This window comes from Furipterus horrens, unplaced genomic scaffold (genome assembly GCF_987537825.1).
Source record: "Furipterus horrens unplaced genomic scaffold, mFurHor1.1.pri manual_scaffold_12, whole genome shotgun sequence".
NCBI lineage: Eukaryota > Metazoa > Chordata > Mammalia > Chiroptera > Furipteridae > Furipterus > Furipterus horrens.
In genome coordinates, this window is record NW_028327182.1 from 49,223,368 (window position 1) to 49,243,557 (window position 20,190).

General features: G+C 44.8%; 1 pseudogene; it reads right to left on the minus strand.

Moving 5' to 3' along the window:
- Positions 1 to 2,235: 2,235 nt before the first annotated feature.
- Positions 2,236 to 4,465, minus strand: LOC149996156 (RNA-binding protein EWS pseudogene; annotated as a pseudogene).
- Between the last annotated feature and the right edge of the window lie 15,725 nt (positions 4,466 to 20,190).

Consider the following 20,190-nt stretch of genomic DNA (forward strand, 5'->3'; position numbering starts at 1 on the left):
AGTCATTTTGAATGTGATGGCCACACAATACACATGCTCAATCAATGGCGTCTACCACCCTCACTCACTAGCGCAGTGAAGTTGTCATTGATTACGCATGTGCATTCCAGTCCACTCTTCTTGGCTGCCAAGTTACATCAATGTCACACAAACCATTCTGTTATACTAACAATGGCTGAACTTTTTCTAGACAGACCTATGAAAAGTACTCAACATTCCTGATCATCAGAGAGATGCAAATTAAAACTACACTGAGATATCACCTCACACCTGCCAGAATGGCTACCATCAATCGCACTTCTGGGAATATATTTTAAGAATTCTGTAACACTAATCAGAAAAAATATATGCACCCCTATGTTCATAGCAGCATTATTTACAATAGCCAAGATCTGGAAATAGCCCAAGTGTCCATCAGTAGGTGAGTGGGTAAAATAGCTGTGGTATAGTCACACAATAAAATACTATGCAGCAGTAAAGAGGAAGGAATTCTTATCCTTTGCAACAGCATGGATGGACCTGGAGATTATTATGCTAAGCAAAATAAGTCAGTCAGAGAAAGACAAATACCATATGATCTCATTCATATGTGCAATCTAATGAACAAAATAAATGGATGAAAACATAAATAAAACCAGAGGCATGGATACATGGAACAGACTGACAGATCTCAGAGGGGAGGCAGTGGGGGGTTGGAAGAGATTAGCCAAAGGACACATATGCATATATACGTAGCTCATAAACACAAACAACAATATGGTGAAGACTGAGGGTGGGGGGCTGGGTGGAGGGGGAAAGTGGGGGACATCTGTAATAGTGTCAGCAATAAAAAAAATTCCTGAAAAACAATATATAAACTGAATTTTTGTAAAATGATACTTTAAGTGACCTAGAGGGATTTTTTTGTGTGTAAAGAAAATGATACAGTGAATTACTTTTGTAATAGCTTTTATTATTCTATTTTTTGTGAATCTGATTTCAATCCATTGTATTTTCTTAAATAAAACATCCTTTTAATCTGATTTTTATCAGAGAGCAATATATAAGAATAAAATTTATATATTATTAACTTATATGATATATTAATATATATTAATATGTTAATAATATATAAGAATCTGACATTCTCCAGAAAGGTAATAGATGTTAATGGTACATCTTGATTTTAGCAAGGCTTAAATTTTAATTCTTATAGTGTTTTCATTAAACTATAATATATGGTCTAAACCAGTTATTCCCAAAACTGACTGTGCACAAAATTAAAGTGGGAGTTTCAAAGAACACAGATTTAGGGGCCATACCTCTTGAGTTTATGATTCAATGGGAAACATAACAAGGCAGCCATAGAGACAGGGAGTAAATTGAGGTTAACTTAGAGATTATTTTATTGCTACTGTCCCAGAACCTCCCTCTCCTAGTGCCTATGGAAAGAGATTTCCAGCTTACATTGAACACAGTGATCCCACAATGAGAGGCTACTGGCCAAATGAGGTGATCACAGAGCCAAGAGTGTACCACTGCTCTGCAGCCCAATGTGGGAACAGACCCTGATCACAGCATGTTCCTCAGCTTTGAAAGTAGACCTCTAGTTTCAAAACAGGGTATGTCACTGTGCCCAAGGAGCTGTGAACTTGATCTACAGCTCTAGCAGGGGAGTTTTATATACACTCATGTCTTACCTAAAAATTATTAGGAGAAAACTGAATATTCTCCCAATGATGTCCATGACCTACTCCCTGAAACTGAGTATATTTGGTTATATGGCAAAAACAAATGGTTGCTAATCAACTAACCTTGAGATGGGGAAATTATCCTGGAGTATCTGGGTGGACCCAGGGTAATCACTAGGGTCCTATAAAAAGGGTAGAGAGTGGTAGGAGAGAGAGCCAGAAAAATAACCACAAGAAAAGGACTCCACATTGCTGGGGAAATGTGGTCACCAGCCTAGGAACACAGGTGACCTCTAGAAGCTAGAGAAGGCAAGAAAATTGACTCTTCCCTATAGCCACCAGGAGGAACACAGTCCAGTGAGACCTGTGTCAGACTTCTGGCCTCCAAAATTGTAAGATAATAAAGTTGTCTTGTTTTAAGTCATTAAACTTGTGTTTTTGTTTTTGTTTTTTTTTTTTTTACTGTTTATAAACATTTGGGATTTTATTTTAAAAAAATTATCACAACCATGAACATTGTTACAGTTAGTTGTAGAGGCCCTCCTGGTTCTCGACAACGATACTGAGCATGCTCACAAGGGGTTCCCATTGTTTAGTCTTAGTAGTTAACCATCTTTAAAAGGAAAAGAAAAAAAACTCAGCACACTACCATTTAACTTCTTTTAATGTTTCTTCACAAATGGTGAAAAATACTAAAGTACAGACAAGGAATAATCATAATGTTGTGACCAACATTATAAATATGGAATTATAAATTTAAAACATTTTCTGATTTAAAAAATAAATCTGGTAGGCAATGCAGCTCTGCGGGGTCTCTGCATCTAGTAGGGCCGGTCTCTGCGTTCCTGACGTTGTTCACCTTTATCCATTTTTCCAGGTCTGCCACAACCGCCTCTTCTTCCTCCATCTGTTCCATCAAAGGTCCAGGAGGACCTCCAGGGCCACCTCGTCTTCCTCCACCAAAGCCACCTTGGTCCATGCCCCAGCTACCATGGAAGCCACCTCTGTCTCCACCACGGCCACCTCTGAACATGCCACCAGGACCACCATGGTCCATTAGGCCACCTCTTCCTCCCCGCATGCCACCAGGGCCACCTCTGCCACGGTCACCGCCCGGGGGTGGGAAGGGTAGCGGGAAGAAGCCTTCAGGCTTCAGGGCCTTACACTTGTTGCATTCTGTTCTCCAGGCAAAGTTCTGGTTTCCACACCCCGGATTGGGGCACTGCCAGTCTCCCGTGCGGTGCTGGACATTTCCTCCTCCTGATGGGTTCCCTCGGGAACCCCGGGGTCCTCTCGGAGGAAAGCCTATTCTGTCTCCTCCACGGCATCCCATGCGACCCATGGGTCCCTCCAGGACCTCCTGGGCCCCCTGGACCTCTACGGAGCGGCGGCGGCATCCCCCTACCCTCTCTGGGCGGCATACCCCCCTGCATGCTGTTCATCGGAGGCTTCTTCCGAGCAAGAGATACTTTAAGTTTGCTTCCTTGAAAATCTTGCCTGTCAAACCACTCCACAGCGGCCTTGGCAGTTGACGGATCTTCATAGGACACTGTAGCATCACCTTTGGGCTTTCCTGTTTCTTTGTCCAAGGAGATATGGATCATGGGTTGTCCGGTTCTCTTGTTCATCTTAACAACTCCACACTGCTTGAAGAAGTCTGCCAGATCATCTAGAGTCACATTGTCATTTAATCCTTGTACATAAATTGCACTGTTGTCAGAGTCTTCATCTGGATCAACAGGTGGGCCTAGATCAAGATCTGGTCCTTCATCCATGGGTCCACCAGGCTTATTGAAGCCACTTTGCTCTCCAGCGCTGCCTATTCCACCGCGTCCTCCTCCCCGCCCACCTGTGCTCATGCCTCCACGATCAAATCCCCCTCTTCCCCTGCCCCCGTTATCAGGGCCTCTCATGCTCCGGTTCTCTCCTGGTCCGGAAAGTCCTCCAGACTCCTGCCCATAAACACCCATGCTACTGGGGTGGTCCTGTCGGAATGAACTCTGCTGCCCGTAGCTGCTGCTCTGTTGGCTATATTGACTTGGAGCCTGGCTGTAGGATCTAGTTTGGGGAGGGGGGGTAACTAGTGGGCAGCTGCTGCCCATAGCTGCTTTGTTGACCATAGCTACTCTGCTATCCATAGCTGCTCGGCTGCCCATCGGTGTTCTGCTGAGAGTAACTGCTCTGATCATAACTAGTTGGCTGCCTAGAGGAATAGCTGGTGGGAGGATAGGATGGTGGCGCTGTGACCGCTGCATGGGGTAGCTCCCAGGCACCTGGGGGTAGCTATAGTTACTCTGTCCACAGCCCAGGCCGGGCTGGTTATAACCCCCTGTGCTAGACTGAGGTTGACTAGTCTCAGCAGGTTTGTTACCACCCTGTGGTCTTGCAGGTGCTGTGGCTGCCGGCTGTTGCCCATAGGTTGGGTAAGCAGGCTGAGTGCCATAGGCAGACTGAGCTGCATAGGAGGCCTGGGTGGTAATGACCGTAGCAGTGGTGGTGTCATAAGCACCAGTGCCATAGCCCTGGACAGGCTGACTGTGTGCCTGGGGGGCAGTTGGAGCAGTATAGCCTGTGGGAGGCTGTCCATAAGAAGTTGCATAGGCCGTCTGCCCATACTTAGCAGTGGTCTGCGCCTGGGTATAGCTTACGTCAGTGGGCTGTCCATAGGTTCCATAACTTTGTTGCCCATATGCCTGGGTGGTCTGTGCATATTCTTGAGTGGGCTGGGCAGCGTAAGCACTGTAGCCCTGCTGGGCTGCAGCTTAGCTGTAGGTACTGTAATCAGTGGATGCCATTTTCTCTCCTTCCTTCTCGTTCTCTCAATGTCTCCCTCTCGCTTTCCCTCTAGGTGCCTGTGTTAATTTTTTTATGACAGAAATAGGAAACCAAAACAACTCCAACGACCAAGTTCTTAAGATTTATTTTAGAATACAAGGAAAGGAAAACTAGAACTTAAAATTTGACAGCCTGTCATTTCTTTGCAAGGCCCTGCAAACCATCTTAAATATGTATTTTGTTTTCCTTCTCTTAGAAGAGACAAAGAAGATTCTGTATCTAAGACAACCAGGCTCAGTTATCAAGCCAAATTTTACCATAGTATTATAGGATTGTTATAAGAGCCAGGATCCATATTTTTAAAATTTCCTTCAGTCTTTCTAGTATGCAGCCAGGTTTTCAAACTACTGGTTTAAAATTTAAATTCTAAACCACATAATTATGAGTGGCTGCATGCCTAAAGAACAAGTACAGCACATTGTTATTAACCTGGGGGTATATAAAAAATGCCGTGTCCACAGAGATTGAGCCTGGTGATGTAACATTTCATCAGTGACCTGAAAAATGGAATGGTGAGCATACTCATTAACCGTGAATGTGGTTACAAAAATGAAAAACAGGTGGAGGAGGGCATTTTAATTAATTAATGATTGTTGTTAGGATGGAGAACATATTGATTAAAAGAACAGTTAACAGCAGGGTGAGGAAGTTGTTGGAGGAGTTGCTGGAATTGAATGAAGTTCAGTGAAAGCAAATGCAGAATAATACACATTCTGTAGAAAGAAAGGAAATAAACAAAATAACAGGAGGGGTAGGGGAAGACTTTGTGAAATTAGAAAAGGATCCTGAGGCAAGGTTTATCAGAGAGTTTGGCGGGTGCTGGGGGATGCTGTGGGGGGTGAGGAAGACCTCTTGGCCTGGGCCCCACATTCATATAAGCCCAGAAATTCAGAATTTTGACATTATTTTGGTGTCTGATAAAGGTGTTCATTTGTTAATGTATGGATGTAAAGCTCACCACAGTTTTACAATTCCCTTTTTGTAACTCTTCCCTTTTTAATGTACTGGGAATCTCAAAAAATGAAAGTGGCCTAGATGTATCAGGTTCAAGAATCCTGAGTAGAGATCATGGTGGGTCACAGGATTCAATCAGTATTGCAGCTTATAAAGCAAGCCTAAGTATGCAGCTATAGAATATTTTTGGAAGAATTCACAAGGAGCAATGAGGGTCTCTATCAAGCAAGGCTGGGGGAATTAAAACTCAGAGAGGAAAATAGATTTACTTTGTTTTTTTTCCTGAAGAAAGTACTAATAGGTAGTTTTTTTGTTTTTGTTTTTTCCTAGAGTTATATACATGCACATAATTTAAAATGTTACACCAGACTTGCTGTGAAAAACAGCAATCCCTAAGCCACCTCCTCCTCACTGGTTTCCACACTTTCACCACTTTCACATGATTCTTTTGGGATGTACCTCTAGGTCTTTAACTTAACATGCTTGCTTTTTCAATGTTACCTGTTAATCTAATTTGTTGCCGTGATAGAAGATAAAGATTTGGTGTCTTTCCTCCTACTGTTGTTTCCACCATACAGTTTCATCCTTCCCCATCCCACACTCTTCCAATACAGTTATACTGTTATCTTGGTTGGGCAAATATTTAGTGTTTGCATTATTGTGATTATAAAACACTATTCACAGCTGAACTGTAATAAATTATGATAACCTTTCCTTTCCTGAACACCTTTTTGTTGTCCCTGGAGCTAATAAATGTTTGGGGTTTTGTTTGCTTTATTTTCTATATATTTATGTTTGCCATTTGTCTGTCTGCTCTCAAGACATTCAGAATCTTCAAATATTCTAAAAATGTCAACAGTTTCCCAAACAATCGCTCCCATAGCCTAACATGCAGCAATGTGGACCTAAGACACATCACAGGATTCTCTGCCTCCCTTCTTGGTGGACATGACCTCTTATTTTTTAATGCTCCATGTTTTGATGTGCATTCTGATGTTTTCCTGAAGCAGAGAAATGGGATATAAATGTTTGAGATTTTGCATGTCTGAACATGATCTTAATCTACCCTAACACTTGAAACAATAAAAACAATGTAGTTTGGGTATAAAATTCTAAATAGGAAATACAGTAATTTTCCTTGAGAAACTTGAAGGCTATTGCCATCTGGCCTCCAAAGTTGCTGTTGAGAAGTCTGAAATCATTCTGATTTGTCATCCTTTATATAGGACTTTTTATATTGTACCCATTTTCTTCCCCTTTATGGAAGCTTGTAGCATCTTCACTTTCTCCTCATTGAGATTTCAGCCTGGTGTGCTTGGTGTGGGTGTATTTCCAATTCTTATGTAGATATTTGGTGACCTTTTCATTTCAGAATGCATGCTCTGTTTTTGTGGAAAATATTTTTAATTATGTCTTATTTAAAATATTTAAATTCTTATTCTTAAAAAAAGGTTTTTATTTATTTATACTTAGAGAGAGGAGAAGAGAGTAAAATGGGGAGAAACATTGATGTGTGAGAGATACATTGATCAGTTGCCCTTCGCAAGCCCCAAACCAAGGATCTGGCCTGCAACCCAGGCATGTGCCCTGACTAGGAATCAAACTGGCAACCTTTCGGTTTGCAGGCTGGTGCTCAATCCACTGAATCACACCAGCCAAGGATTAATTATGTCTTTAATGACTTCTTCTTCTCTGGTTTCTCTATCCCCTCTTTTTAGAAACTCTATTTTCATATATTAGATCTGTTCTAGCCTTCTCATTTTTCTTATCTTTCCTTTCATTGGTCCATTTCAGGATGATTCATTGCTCTAATTTCAGGATGATTTACTCACCTTTATTTTCTAATCTTTTTATTGGATATTTATTTTTATTATCATATTTCTAATTTTCAAAAGATCTTACTTCCTAAATGCTTCTTTTCTAATTTGGTGGCTACATATTTTATCTCTGAGGGTATGTATTAAAGGGTACTTGACAGTTTCTTCAACCTGCACAGTCTCTCTTTCCTTCAAGTTGCTTCTTAATATTCATTTTTGTCTCTGTATTTCCTGTGAGAGGTTTTCCTCATGTCTGATAAATCTTGCTTGTCTGCTCCTATTTAAGAATGAAGACTGAAAAGCTGAGTGCAAGGTGTGAACCTTTAGGGGTGTCATTCACCAGAGACTCCACTACATGTTCTTGGTGTGCTGTTTGATTGGAGGACCCTCACATTAGTACCCTTACATTTTTCCTCCTGGGGAGACCAAAATCCCAGGGAGGACTCTTCCAGGCTCATGCCTGAAGATATAATTCTGGCTGCAGGCACTGTGAGAGCCCAGTAAGGAAAGAGCCCCAAGTCTTCATCTATTCATTTAAACCTCAGACCTGTTCTAGTCTCTCTGCAGGCACTGGCCTGACATTGTGAAGAGAGGAGAAGAGCTGGGAGTCTAATTGCTTCCTAAATAGAGTCTAAGCCACTCCTGGTTTTAGCATGCCCTCACCTCATTTTCTGAGATATTCCTGTGCCTTTGGGATATTCTGGATGGTTTCTCAGAATTTCCCCACTGTTGTCTTGGGTTCAATTTTCTTGTGTCTGCTATGTTATTGGCAACAAAGCTTACTAGCTTTTGAAATTTTGTTGCTATGAGGACTTAAAAATGTTATTTTTTTTCCTTAAAATTTTATTTACAATCATTATAGTGAAGTTTCAGAAAAGGAACAATAAAGGAAATGTGTGTGTTGAATTCTCTGTCTTCTCCTGTAAGAGTTACTTCTCACTCTATCTTTTTCTACTGTTTTTTAAATCAATATTTGCTTATAAATTATTAGTTATTGTTTTCTTTTTTAAAGTTAAGGCAATCCAATTGCTTTTTTTCAAGGCAGCTATAAAAGTATAGCACACAGGAACCATGAAATAATGATCAGCTTTTCTAAGGCTTGAGTGCATCCCAAGTGCTGTCTTCTGCAGCAGGAGCATGTATGTGCACGCGTATTTACCAAGGAGACAGCTGCAGCCTACTTGGGGAAGATCATATACCCACAAATGATGACACAAGTCCAGTAAATAATAATACACCTCTAAGAGGGAAATAAAGTAGGTCAAAACGAGTCATCATCAATATGTGACTTTTCTCTAGTCATTACCTCAGCTGGAGAAGAATTTGGTTGAACACTTGAGTTATCCCACTCATACTGAGTTCTCTGAAGCAGTTATCTCCAAAGTTTTTAACTGATATCCTTATAAAGAAACCATTTTTAACATACCTTCAAATGCATAAATTTATTTATTTGCAAATTATACATGTTTTACTATATTAATATTTTATAGTATTAATATATATACAAAAAGATTTAAAAGATGCAATAGAAAATAAATAAATTTAGAAGTTCTACTATTTTCCTTCAGTACCCTAGCAAATTATTTTGCACATTATGGAATTCTCAACCAGGATAACTAACAGAACAACTGGAAATGTTTTTTTTTAATGACTCCTAACTAGGCCCTCTCTGGGCATTCAAAATTGAGGGTAGGACCCTGGCAAAAATATTTTGAAAAAGTTTCCCTGCTGATTCCCTTGTGCATTTCTGGTTAAGAAATATAGATCTAAAGATTTAAAAACTAGAGTGCTTAAAAAAACTGTAAATAGTAGTCAATTGCCTAAGTACAAAGAACAAGAAATTAATACAGGGAAATTTATAGCTTGATTAAATATCTGTATTATCATATACCTCAAAAAAAAACCAAAATGAAACCTTTTTATTTTTCCCTCAACTCTGTATTTTTCTCTTTTGTATCTGCCCTTTTCCTTCACTCCTTAATATAACTTTGTTTTCTATTATAAACAATAGGCATTCATTGTAGAAAATATAAATAAGCAAAATAAATAAATAAATGAATGAATAAATAAATAAATAGAAGAGCTCATTTATAAACTTACCATTCCAAGATAACACTTAAAATTTTTATTCATAACTTTCCAGATATTTATGCCAACATACAGTATATTTAAAGGGGAGGGGTCATACTGTACATGCTGTTTTTAACTTTTTTTCACTTGGTAATTATATTTCTTCCATAACAATAAGAATGAAAGCTCCAGTGAAGCACTGAACAGTGGTGAGGCTGCTGATTCACAGCACAGACCATGTAGATGCCCCTTGAGTCCAGCTGAAGGGCTGAGTGGTCTGATTGTAACAGAGCAGGGGAGGGACCCCCAAATTCCCCACAGCCCATGGTTTGGGGGATGGGAAAGGAGATAATACAGCTTTTATGGTACTTTGCGTATCTATAGCAAGCCTATAGCTAGATAATAGCTGTGTTGCTGCCTGGGTAAAAGGAAGATGATATGGCTTAAAGGTACTCTTCATAACAATGACAAGATGATAGCCTGATCCTTTCCTGAAGGGAATCTGTGCTGCCACCAGGATACAGCTTAGGATACTTCTCATAACAATGATAAATGGTGCCCTGGGTCAGCATTTATAATTAGGGGAAGCTATGAAAGAAGCGCCATGCAGTTTGAAATAATATAGAAGGGCCAGGAAGTTTGAAAGTGTGTAGAAGCCCTCCACCAGCCACCCCCTGATCACCCCCAACTCTGTCCACCATGAGGTCTGTTGTGAAAGAAGGTGCCATGCAGTTTTAGATTAACAGCTGGAGTAAAAAGGAGGAACATGAAGGAGAAGCATGATGGAGGGGTGCCATGATGTAGGAGGATGTTGTAGTGGACGTGTGGGAAACTACAAGCAACTATGCAGTTTGTAGTAGAGATTTGGCCATGTGGCCTGGGCTAGTAAGAAAGCAGACATGCTGCTGTTTGGCTCATGCCACTCTGGCTGACTCTGATGCCACCAAGGACTCTGCCTTGCAGACCCAAGCTCTGTCTGGACTCTTGGAACTTGGGACATATGGAAAGGACACTATCTTAGGGCTTGTGCCTTCCTGGACTTCACCATGATCCAGTGTAACATGGTACATGCTTTTCTGGACTATTATACGGAGACTGATAACAACATAGCCCAGATCCTGAAGAAAAGAGCTGACAGATCAGGGATGGGGAACTATTGTGCTTGGCTTTGGTTTATAGCCATTGAGGAACAAGGAAAGTGCTAAGTCTTGAAATACTCCCAGCTGAAATACTGAGCTGAAATACTCCCAGCCCTACCCAGGTTGGGATATTATAAATAAAGACCTGCTTTTCTCAACACTAATTGTTGGTTCATACACCAAAGTGCCACGTGAACAAGCCCTGCTTTGCTCAGTAACAGTTTTGGCAAGTCCAGATGGGGAAAAGAGAACCTGTAGTCGGGTTCCAGACATTTGGGGTAGATTGACCCCTGGGGCATGGCTGTAGGGACTTCCTAGTCTCAGGGAGCTGCCCTGAACCCCAGCTTAAGGCTCTGGTTGCCAGGAATGCCACAATGGTATAAAAAAACAGGTTTGGGGAGGAAGGGAACCCCTAAGCTCTGTGAGCTGAACCCAAATGCATGTTGAGGGTCAGACACTGAGCTGCATAGCCATGTCACCATTCTGGGTAAATCACATGGATGCTCCACCGTCTTGGATGATGCCACACATGAGGGTGCTGCCATCTTGGAAGCAGGCAAGATGGTGGTCTAGGCACACTCTTCAGGTAATGTACTGTGTGTGTTACAGAAACAGAGGTGTCCAAAAACAAACCCCAGAGTTTGCAGCTGGGGGATGGGGAAAAGGAAGCAGCTTTTAAGACGCCTTTGCATGCCTGGGCTAGTTGCTAGTGTCTTTGTTATGCAAAATGGCTTTGATACTTCCAAGGCCCAAGAAGATGGGAGGAGTCTTGAACTGTGGGATGGCAGGAAGGAGCCTACAGAGCCTGCGTAGGGTTCTTTGAATGGTCAGAACTGGTTGCAACACCCACTTTGTCAGAGGATGCAGTCAGGTATGTATAAGCAGCTGCGGACATTTTAGCAGTCTGACTTGTTCACTGGGACTCTCTCTCTCACTCAGGACTCATGCTCTCCCTCTCTCTCGCTCGCTCTCTCACGCCCCCTCCAAGCCTCCAAGCGGCTTGGTGAAGGGGCCTTCTCCATGCGGATTAAAGAAGCTGAGTTCTCCATGCGGTTTTGAGAGGATTCTCCAGGCCGCTTTAAGAGGCTCTCGCCACGCAGTTTTGAGAAGGAGAGGAGATCCATGCAGTTTGCAGGAAGAAGGCAGTTTACAAAGAGGCTGAGAATCCAGGCGGTTCTGCATTGAGAGCTGGAGGGCACCACAGCACAGAAAGGACCTCCTCAATCAGATTTAAGTGATTGGCAGCTACTGATAAAGCTGAACTGTGTCTGGGAAGTAGGGAAACGGTGTTTCCGACTTTTCTAAGGCTGGCCTGGTTTGGTAGGGGGAGGCAGAACTATGTGTTTGTGGGTATTTTAAAGAACATAAGACTCAACAGCAGAAATCTGCAAATAATCTAAATCTATTTAACTGTTAAATAAACAGTTCTTTCTCTTTTCACTAAACTCTAGTACTGAGAGTTGTAATTCTGGTGGCGGGCAATCAGGCCCCTAACTAAATGGCCTGTGGGTTCTGTTTCAATTGGAGCAGCCCAGAGGTTCTGTTACATGTGGGCACTGCACCAGCTGAGTTTTCTGTGCAACTGGGTTCTGATAGGAATGGCTCCAGTCCTTGGGGGCCATGAACAGGTGTCCAACAGGGACAGTCCTGGTTCTGAGGGCCATGAACCTGGGTCCAAGGATGACCATCCAAGCTCTGTATGCTGTGGCCTAGAGTCCAATGGGGATCACTCTGGGAGACACAGACATGGCTCTGAGCAATAATTGCTTAAGCTTAAGGGGGCCATGTGGTTTGAAAGGATGAAGGAGGGCTCCATCTGCCATGAGGTCTGGTGTGAAAGAAGGTGTCATGTAGTTTTGGAATAAGAACTGAAGAAAAAGGAATATGCTGGAGGATGTTAGGGATAAAGAAGCAAGGCAGTGACTCTCAAACCAGTAGTGTTACAGAACTTGTGGGCTCTCCGATTGAAACAGAACCCACGGGCTGTTTAGTTAGGGGCCCGATCGCCCGCCACCAGAATTATAACTCTCAATACCAGAGTTTAGTGAAAAGAAAAAGAATTGTTTATTTAATATATAGATTATTTGTGGTTTTCTGCCGTTAAGTCTTATGTTTCTTAAAACACCCACAAACACATATCCTTGCCTCCCCCTACCAAACCAGGCTAGTTTTAGAAGAGTTAGAGATACCGTTTCCCTACTTTCTAAACACAGTTCAGCTTTACCAGTAGCTGCCAATCATTCAATTCTGATTGGGAAGGCCTTTCTGTGTGTGGTGTCCATCAGCTTTTAATCCAGAACCGCGAAAATTCCCAACCTTTCCTTTCCAAACTGCATGGAGTTTTTCCTTCTCAAAACCACATGGCCAGACTCAGGTCTTTTCAAAGCAGCATGGTCAGTCCCCTTGTAATCCACATGGTCAGTCTGTCCCCAGGTAAATCTGCATGGTCAGCCTAGTTAAAAATATCTGCCACTTATTTTTAAATCCCTGACTGCATCCTGTGATGCAGTGGGCATGGCACTCAGTTCTGACCATTCACAGAGCCTCCCGCAGGCTCTGTGTGCTTTTTCCATACTATCTCATGGTCCAAGCCCCCTCCTATCTCCTTGAGGCCTTGGAACTATCCAAGCCATTTGCCTAACAAAGACACTAGCCCCTAGACTCAGGCATGTGAGGCATCCTGAAAGCTGCTTCCTTCTCCCCATCCCCCAGACACAAGCCCTGGGGTTTTTTGGACACCCCCCTTTCTGTAACAGAAGATAATTAACAGATGAATCATGGAAAAGAGGTGAGGAAATGAAATTCTGCAGCTCTTCACACATATCTTTGAGATCAAAAGGAGGAAGATTGTTGTTACCAAACACAGAGAAGGTGTGTTAAGTAGTTAATCATGTTATATTGTGAACCTGGATTAATCAGTAATGGAGAAACAGGGGAGGGGGAGCTAATTGTGTTAGGGAGGGGGAACTAATCACATTAGTATAAAACCAGTTTTCTTTGTCTACTTTGCGCACACATTCTCCTCACTGGTGGTGCGCCTGACTCTGCAGATTCATGAACAAATGTCTTGCTTTGCTGCTCAAGTCCTATATCCCAGTTTTTTATTGTGAGCGTTTCTCACAAGGAGCCTGTTGTAGTGGCCATGTGAGAAGAAGTAAGTTTATAGTCTGTAGTCAGGATTCAGGCATGTGACTTGGGCTAGTAAGAAAGCAGGTATGCTGCTGCTTTGATCATGTCTGTTCCAGCTGACTCTGAAGCCACCAAGGACTCTGCCTTGCATACCTGGACTCTATCTGTACTCAGAAATTGGGACATACAGGAAGGACACTCTTTATAACTTTTGCCTTTCCTGGACTTCACCATGATCCAGTGTAACATGATACATGTTTTCCTGGACTATTATATGGAGACTGAAAACAATGTATTCCAGATTCTGAAGGAGAGAGTTGACAGGTAAGGAATGGAGAACTATTGGGTTTGATTTTGGTTTATAGTCTTTTAGGGAGCAATGGAAGTGCTGGGTCTCAGAGGAGTACAGGGCTCTGAGCTGAAGTGCTCCTTCCTACCTCCACACCCTGACTCCCCACCCAGGTTGAAATACTGTAAATAAAGACAAACACTACTTGTTGTATTGTACACCAAGGCGCCATGTGAATGAGACCAGATTTTCTTATTAATAGTAGCAGCTCCTCAGTTATTTATTGTTAGAAATAGTAAAAACCGAAACCAAGGAAGCTGAGATGCAAGATTTATTAAGGGGAACCTGCCGGGCTGTCTCAAAGGAGAGAACAGCAGCTGGCATACAGGCTGACAAGGTTTTAAAGGGAGGGATAGATGACTGGAACAGGCTATCGGGGCACCTAGTTATTGGTTTGGCCTGTGGGTAATGGCGGGAACAATGGGTTGAGTCTGGGGGTAACGGCGGGCACAATGGTGGGAACAACGAGGCACTTGGTGTTCTGTTGGGAGAAGGTACTTGGTGATTTATTGGGCATGTTGCTGGAGAGAAGAATAGAATAAGGGAGTAAAAAATTTTCTACCTCCTACTGGTGTTCTGCAAGATTTGAGGAACTTTTCACTGGACTGCTCAATAGCCATTGTTTGTAGTTTTTACTTCCTACTAATCAACTTATTGGGTGGGGGTTGCGAGGCTCTTACTGAACCTAAGATTCCTGCCTTTTGGTTGTTTTTAAGAGCTGGGTGATAAGGAGGGCAGGGACTGGAAAGGGGTCATCGGTCTTTCTCCGTAGCTGCTTCCTGCTGAGTAGGGGCGTTGTTATTGAGAGGGGGTCCCTGCGGGTTTTAAGGGGGGGGGCCTTATTCCCCTTTGGCTATTGTGGAGTTGGTTTGTAGGGCTAGATAAATTTCACCGACCTTCTGGTTGGTGAGGGCTTGGATGCGGTTTTGTAGGAAATTAGAAAAAAGGCGGAGGATACAGGGCCCAAAGGCTAGGGAAGCAAGTAGGAGGGTTAGAGGGCCTAAAAAGGGTAAGAGCCAGGAGATCCAGTTGGTTCGTAGCCAATGGTCCCAGGATTCTGTCTGCCATTCCCAGATTTTCTGGGCCCGTTCTCTTGGCTTCGCCGCCGCATCGTGGACCAGTCCAGACTGGTTGAGATAGAAGCAACATTCCTCACCTAGAAAGACACAAACGCCCCCTTTTCCCGCGGTTAGGAGGTCTAAGCCCCTGCGATTCTGGAGGGTAACTGCCACCAGTGAGTCAATTTGGTCCTGTATGTGTACTAATAATGTGGCAATATCATCTAGGGACTTTTGTAAATCTTCTGAGAGGGCGTCAAAATAGGTGAGGGCAGTTGCTAAGCCTCCTACTCCCGTGCCTATTCCTGTTGATATACCTAAAGCTACAAGAAGGGGAATAAGCTGAATTGCTCTTTTGACCTTGAGGGGCAGCGGTAGAGTGCTGGGAATAGGTAGCGGGGTGTCCGAGGGAACGATGTTTAAATTTGGGGTGAGGTAGACCAGGGTGCAGGTTCCTGTCCAATTGGTAGGTAGGCACATATAAGTGTTGCTCCCACATAAGTAAAATACCCCTGCCTGAGTAATACAGGAGGATATATGAATGGAGAACAGATGTATAAGGGGATAGGGAGGGCGTGTTTTGCCCTGTTCTGGCTCAGCACTCCAGACGCTAAGCGTTGAGGATAGGACTGTGCCTATTAGGGGTGAAAGGTAAATTCTGTGTTTTCAAGGAAAATGAGGTAAAACTGTTGAAGGCGGGAAGGGGAGAGGTGATGTGTGGCCTTGTTAGATACTAAGTCCTGGAGATTATGTAGAGACCTAATAATAACCTTCTGACCTAAGGACAGCTTTTTGCTTTCTAAGGCTAATACTGCCGCAGCTGCTAGAGTCCGTAGACAGGGGGCCCATCCTTTGCAGGTAGGATCTAATTGTTTGGATAGGTAAGCTACAGGGGCAAAGGAGGGTCCCTTCTGGTGTCCTAGAACCCCGAGGGCTAGACCTTTGTTCTCATGTACGTATAGGAGGAACTCTAGTTGTAGGTCAGGGAGGTGTAGGGCAGAAACCTGGAGGAGTGCTTGTTTGAGTTGAGTAAATGGAGTTACTATGGGGAATTTAGGGCTTAGGGGCTCCGAGGGGTCTCCCTTAGCTGCCTCATAGAGAGGTTTTGCTAGGACACTGTAGTTAGGGATCCATGAGCGAAGGAAACCCGCCAGTCCCAGGAAGGAGAGGATTTCCTCCTTGTTGGAAGGGGTAGGAATTGAGGAAATAAGTTTCTTTCTGTCTGAAGTAATGGCCTTGAGTCCTGGGGATAGGAGTATGCCAAGGTAGGAGACTGTGGGTGAGGAGAGTTGGACCTTAGTGGGGGAGACTCGATAGCCTTTACTTGCAAGAAAGTTGAGGAGAGAGACGGTGTCATTTTGGGAGGTTTCTAGAGAAGGGCTACGGAGGAGGAGATCATCTATGTACTGTAAGACAATACTGCCTGACAGGGTAAGGGATTGTAAGTCAGAGGCCAGAGCCTGTCCGAAGAAATGGGGACTATCTCTGAATCCTTGGGGAAGGACTGTCCACGTTAGTTGGTGGGAATGCATAGAGTCAGGATCAGTCCAGGTAAAAGCGAACAGGTCTCGGCAGGAAGGATTTAAGGGAATAGTGAAGAAGGCATCTTTGAGGTCGAGGACAGTAAAGTGAGTGGTAGTGGCCGAAACGTTAGAGAGGATAGTGTAAGTGTTTGGAATTACTGGGGTAATAGGGAGAACTGCCGAATTAATGGCCCTTAGGTCTTGTACTAGATGGTAGGTGCCGTTGAGCTTGACAACAGGGAGGATGGGAGTGTTGTAAGGGGAGTGGGTGGCTATTAGGATGCCTGCCTGGAGGAATTTGTGAATAAGAGGTTTGAGTCCCTGGAGGTAGGAGAGGGAAATGAGATACTGAGGTATGGATGGAAAGAGGGAGGGGTCTTTGAGAGAGATAGTGACTGGAGTGTGGTGGGCGGCTATAGAGGGATGGTCGACATCCCAAATTGAGGGGTGTATGACGGCGGGGGAAATGGGGTAAGTGTGGATATGGGGAGTGGAGTCTGGATCACTGGCCAGCAAATGAAGAATGTTGGAAGAGCTGGGCGGGGTAAGGGGGAAGAGATGGAGAGTTGTCCCAAACTTGGCTAATATGTCTCTTCCTAGTAACGGGGTTGAGCACTGAGGTGTTATGAGAAATTGGTGAATGAATGGTATGTTGTGTAATATACAGGTGACCGGAGGGGTGGTGAGGGGAGTAGTCCTGATGCCCGAGACTCCTATAATGGTCGTACTGGATGGGACTAGTGGCCCAGAGAACTCTGGGAGGGTGGAGAAGGTAGCCCCAGTATCTACCAGGAAAGAGATTCGCTTTCCTGCCACTTGGAGGTCTACCCTAGGCTCATCGTTGGAAATGGGTACCGGGGCTAGTGGCCCAGGGCCTCCTCAGTCTTCAGTTGCCAGGCCAAGGAAGTCTGCCACGGATATAGAGGTTTGGGGATTTCCTGGCCCAGTCCCTCTCTGGCGACTGGGGCAGTCATCTTCCCAGTGTCCCTCTAGGTGGTAGTGCGGGCACGGGCCTGGCGGAGGCCGAGGATTAGGACATTGCTTTGCCCAGTGGCCTTCCTGCTTACATTTGAAACATGATCCTGGTGGTTTTGAGGAGGGCCCCTTCGGTCCCTTTATTTTCGAGCCTGGGTGTTGAGCCCCCTGTATGGCTTTAGCTAACATGAGATAATTCTCCTGGTCCCATTTTTTTCTGGTCCTCCTTCTCCTGTTCCTCCCTATTGTGAAAGACCTTGAAGGCCAGGTTAAGAAGTTCCTTTTGGGGGGTTTCGGGGCTATTTTCAAGTTTTTTTAGTTTTTTTCGGATGTCTGGGGCAGAGTGGGAAATGAAGCGTGAATGTAAGAGTATAGTTCCTGCTGGGGTAGTAGGGTCTATGCGGGAATATTTTTGTAAGGCCTGGGACAGACGTTCTAGGAACTCTCCTGGATTTTCTTGGGGACGTTGAATTACCTCCTTGATTTTATCATAATTGACTGCCTTATTAGCTAATTTCTTAAGGGCTTGTTGTAGGTAATCTATCATGAGATCTCGGGCCGCCCAATTCTGATGTCCTGCCTGGTAGTTCTAATCGGGATTTATGGTAGTCACCGCAGTCACTCCTAGGGGGTTGGCATTATTGCGGGCTTGAGCCTCATCTGCAATTTGTTGGGCAGTGGTCCAGACTCTGTCCCTGGCTGGTTTGGCTCAGTGGATTGAGCGTCGGCCTGCGAGCTGTGTCGCTGGTTCGATCTTCCAGTCAGGGCACATCAGAGAAGGAAAACTCTGATTCCAAAAAACCTCCGCTGCCTTGCGGCATACCTCTTCAGGGGAGAGGCTAAGGGAGTAAACCCCGACAGAAAATCCGGAGCCGGAGTCCCTAAGGCGGTTTGACGTTGTAGTCAACACCGGCAACTCCTGCGGCGCACCTGAAGCCAAGCTGTATTGACTCCGCCTTTCCCTTGGACCCTTCAGCTGCGAAGAGAGGGGGGGTCTGCTGCATGGGCAACAGCAGACCCTCCATATCACCCTGCCCAGGCTCTGTAGCTTCAGCTTCGCTGGAGAGGACACTCCAGCGTCATCGCAAGATGTCGATTCAACACGGGAGGAGACAGATACCGTGTCACTCCCGAGTCGGACTGCACAGCCATTCTCGGTGGTGCAGATAGACTCTTAAGAAGCTACACCATCGTCTCTCGAGACGGACGGCTGCCGACGGTCCAGACTCTGTCTTTATCAGAAGGTGAGAGGGTAGAAGTAAGAATGATATGAAGATCATGCCAGGTGAGGTCATAGGGTTGGGTAAGATAGCGGAACTCCTTTATGAACGTGTCAGGGTCAGAGGAAAAGGAGCCGAGCCGGCGCTCAATTTGGGCTAAATCCGAGAGTGAGAAGGGGATGGCTACTCGGACTATGCCCTCCGATTCAGCAACTTTCCGAAAGGGATAGAGGCCGGATTGGGTGGAATGGGGGCCATCCCTGTGTCGTGGTCTGAGCTGGGGGGATGAGAGAGGAGGGTCTTGGGGGGAAGTGGGTGGCTCTGACGGGGCTTCGGATGAACTTGGAGGCGGAAGGTAGGGGGGAGGTAAGGGCTGAGGCGCCAGTTGGGGAGGAGCAGAATGATCGGTTGGGTCGAAGAGGTCAGTGGAAAGGGGGACGGGGGTTAGAGGGGCTGAAGGTGTAGGAGCAGAGGGTTTGGTAGATTTGGCTAAGAGGATTTGGTAGGTTGAACAAGAGGTGCAGAGAGAAGGGCGAGAGCGGAGATAGAAGAAAGCCTGGACATAGGGAATTTCTGAGGCTTTCCCTGTCCGGGTGGCAAAAATTATCTAAGTCCTGAAGGATATTAAAGTCAAGTGTGCCATTCTCTGGCCAGTGTGAGTTATTGTCTAGTTTGTATTGTGGCCAGGCCACATTACAGTAGAAAATGAGTTTTTTGGGCTTTAGGTCTGACAATCCTAGCTTATGGAGGTTTGTGAGAAGGCACCCTAACGGGGTAGCCTCAGAAGGCTGGGACTGAGAGGAACCCATTGTAGAGAAGTCTCAGTGAGGAGTCAGGCATCCCCGAGATCCAACACTGAGACCGCGTAGGCCTAGGCGAAGGGAGCGATAGGGACGGTCATCACCGGCCCTATCAATCCTGGAATGAGGGACGGACTTGGCCAGACACCTGGACTTTCGTAGAGTAGGCAAATCAAGTCGTCCGAGAATGGTCTCTCAGTCTCTAGCCCGGCGAGAAGGGAAGGAGGGGTGGAAGAGGAATGTAGGGGCTGAGAGCGAGGGAGTAAACCTACCAGAGGACGGAAAGGCGGAGAAAATTCCTAGTCCAAGTGCGGCAGGGGATAGGTTCGGGACAGGGTTGGGTCGCCGGCCAATCTACCCTTACTCCCACCAAGCAGAATCAGGGAGTAAGCCCGAAACGAGCTGCCGCTGTTCACTGCTTCCCAGGTCGTAAGCTTGGTAGGGGAGAAGGGGATCATCCAGGCAACCAGCGCCCCGTCCCGGGTTTCGGCACCAAATGTTAGAAATAGTAAAAACCGAACCCAAGGAGGCTGAGATGCAAGATTTATTAAGGGGAACCTGCCGGGCTGTCTCAAAGGAGAGAACAGCAGCTGGTGTACTGGCTGACAAGATTTTATTTTTTTTTTTTTTTTTTTTTTTTTTTTTTGGCTT